Here is a 3,682-nt window from a genome sequence, read left to right as displayed (position 1 = left end):
TCATGGAAAGGACTTTCAGAAGTCCCAGTCTAAGTCATGTGGATGCACTAAGTCCCATGGACGTAAGTCTGATCTTACATGCCATTATTGTGGGAAAGTAGGACACATACGGCCGTAGTGCCATAAGATGCGCGATGACAAGTGCAAAGAAAAGGGGAAAGAAAAAGTGCAGGAGAAATCCAATGATCGCGGCATTATACTTGCAAAGTCTAGCGTAAAGATTGAGGGGATAAATGTCATGCAACTTGAGGAGTCTGATGGTGACTTAGCAGCCTCTTCATGTGATGCCTCTCAATTGACCGAGGCTCAGTCTATTCATGCATAATATTGGCTCTTGGATCCGGGTGTGTCTTTTCATGTGACCCCTTATCATGAGTGGTTTCATACCTATCGCAGTGTATCTGGTACTGTATGCTTAGGTGATGATCGATCTCTTACTATTGTTGGCATTGGTGATGTCACTCTAGAGTTTCTCTCTGGTAGCACTTTTATTTTGCATAATGTACGTCATGTACCTGCACTGATTAAAAGCCTTATGTTTGCTAGGCAGCTTGATGATGTAGGTTATCATATATGCTTTGGTAATTCTATATGGAAGATAACTCGTGGCAAGCTTGTTCTTGCAAGAGGTGCCAAGTCTGGCAACCTCTACTCCTTGGTTGTAACTGGTACTATTGACCATGTTTTGTCAGTGAGTTCTATCCCACATGTATCTCTCTAGCATGCTCGTCTCGGGCATATGTCACTTAAGAGAATGAAAATGCTTAGTGCTTTGCAATATCTTTTGTCTTTTGACTACTCGCATTTGAGTCATGTGATCATTATTTATATGGCAGGTAGACTAGGAATTCGCATAAAAAGTCTCGTATTCCATGCATGGATGAGCCTTTGGCTCTTGTGCATTCATATGTATGTGGACCCATGCCCAGTCAATCATTAGGGGATGCGAAGTACTTTGTCACATTTATTGACAATTATTCATGTAAGGTTTGAGCTTATCCCATAAAGCAGAAATTTGATGTATTGGCCGTCTTTCAACGTTGGCTTGCTTTAGCAGAGAATCAATCTGGGCATAGGCTGAAATGTCTAAGGACCGATAACGGGGGTGAGTACATCTCGCATGCCTTTGAGTAGTTTTGTGACGAGTAGGGTATTAAGTGTTAGTTGACCACCCCTTACACCCCTCCCCATAATGGTATGGTTGAGCATATGAATAGGACTATCTAGGAGAGGGTCCGCAGTATGCTTCGCCAAGCAGGCTTACCATAACATTTTTGGGTTGAGGCAATCTCTACTGGAATGCATCTCATTAACAAGTCACCTTGCAGTGGTATTAACTTTCAAGTTGCAGAGGAGGTATGGATAGGAAAGCCTCCCTATGCTCATTTGTGTGTCTTTGGATGTGAGGCCTTTTGCCATGTGCCCAAGGATAAACGCAATAAGCTAGATTCTAAAAGTGTGAAATGCATTTTCCTTAGTTATGGTGATGCATATGAGATGGGATATCGTCTTTGGGATCTGCAGGAGCAGAAAGTGATCCACAACCATGATGTTGTGTTCCATGAGGACAAAATGCATATGGAGCCTAAGAAAGTTGTTGAGATACGTAGGGTTATCTTTCAAGAGGAGCCCCCTACTCCCGCACAGCTAACTAGATAGCTTGCACTAGTGATCCTCATGGCCAACATGTTAGATAAGATGTTAGACAGGATATTGGATAGGCAGCACAACTTGCATTGAGGGATTCTATTAGAGATAGATGACCTCCTAACCCCTATGAGCCCTCCATAAATTATGTCTTGGTTATTACAGATGCAAGAGAGCCTCTCATCTCTGATGAGGCTATACGTAGGGGTGATAGTCACTCGTGGGGGCAGAGGGCTATGTAGTCTGAGATTGACTCGTTACATAAGAATCATACATGAATTTGGTTTCCTTGCCTAGTGGCAACAGGGATTTGCCTTACAAGTGAGTGTACAAGTTGAAAAGTACCCTTGGATACCCCAGACTGACATACAAGGCTAGATTGGTAGCAAAGGATTTTAAGCAGGAGCATGGTGTTGAGTTTGATGAGGTCTTCTCTCCTATGGTTAAGATGACCATCTTACACTTAGTCTTGTCTTTGGATACATAGCTTGACTTAAACTTGTATCAGTTGGATGTCAAGATGGCTTTCTTACATAGGGATTTGCATGATGAGATTTACATGGAGCAGCTTAAGGGCTTTGTAGAGCCAAGCAGGAAACACCTAGTGTGCAAGTTGAGGAAAAGTCTTTATGGCTTGAAGCAGGCACCTAGGGAATGGTATCATAAGTTTGATACGTTTATGCAGTCATAGGGCTACAGTGTAGTGCTATGGATCCGTGCTTATATACGAAGAAAGCCCATGATGGATCTTTATTGATTTTGGCACTCTATGTGGATGACATGCTTTTGGCAAGGAAAGCTCATGATGAGCTAGATGCTCTTAAGGCTTAGCTCAAGAAGAGCTTTGAGATGAAAGATCTAGGACATGTCTCTCATATTCTTGGTATATGCATTATGTGTGATAGGCATCAAGGACTACTTTTTCTATTACAGAGAGAGTACATTCATCAAGTCCTTAAGCGCTTCCATATGCACGATGTAAAGCCTATTGGTTGTCCATTGCTTTCTCATGTGAAGGTATCACAGGACGATTGTCCATAAATAGATGAGCAAAGAGCCGGGATGGCCAAGATTCCCTATGTATCTGCAGTGGGTAGTCTTAGGTATGCCATGATTGCCACCCGTCCAGATATTGCTTTTGCAGTTGGTGTTGTGGCACGTTACATGGCTACAAGAGGCATTGGGATGCCGTGAAGGGTATCATGAGGTACCCGAAGAGCATTGCTGATATGTGAATATGTTATGGTAGCCAGGATACAAGAGTCATGGGATACACTAGCTCTAACTATGCAGGACATGCAAATAGTAGGATGTCCACCTCTAGCTATGTGTTCACTTTTGTTGGAGGTTCTATTTCATGGATGTTTAGGGTGAAAAAATGCATGGCTCTTTCTATGGGGCACGTCATGTCGTGTCATGTCATGGGGGGTGGGGGGGAGGTGCCTTGTTTTGCCCTGCTTTGCAACAGTAAACCCTACCCTTCTTCGGTGCGATTTCCTAATCCTAACCTATTCTAAATGCAACAAGAATCGAAAGCAAAAAACTGAAATAATTTCTCCATATTTCCCAATCATCAAACAAACAAAATATACCAAAATACTTACTTGTTTTGAAGATCAAAAACACCCAAACTTCCTACCTATCTTAGTATGTTGCAGCCATTGAGGCATGCAAGGAGGCCATTTGGTTGGGTCATTTGGTTTTGCTGACCTTGGTATTACAAATGCTATCCCTATACTGCATTCGGATTCTATGAGCTGCTATCTAGTTAGCCAAGAATTCCATGTGAAGACAAAACACACTGAGGTGAAGTATCACTTCATTCGTGGGGTCGTTGAGGACAAGTCTGTTGACCTTGTCAAGATCTCAACTGACCAGAATCCTGCAGACTTGCTCATAAAAAGCCTCTCTACAGAGCGCTTTGCCTTCCTTAGGAAGTTGATGGGGCATTGGATGAGATGTCGTCTTTCCTCATCCTCTTGTATATGTGTACATGTTGTATTGTGTTTTTTCTTTTTTATTCTCACTCCTCACT

The sequence above is a fragment of the Lygodium microphyllum genome, chromosome 17, assembly GCF_053477565.2.
Source record: "Lygodium microphyllum isolate KBCC chromosome 17, Lygodium_microphyllum_v1.1.10, whole genome shotgun sequence".
Lineage (NCBI taxonomy): Eukaryota > Viridiplantae > Streptophyta > Polypodiopsida > Schizaeales > Lygodiaceae > Lygodium > Lygodium microphyllum.
This window is presented reverse-complemented; position numbering follows the sequence as displayed.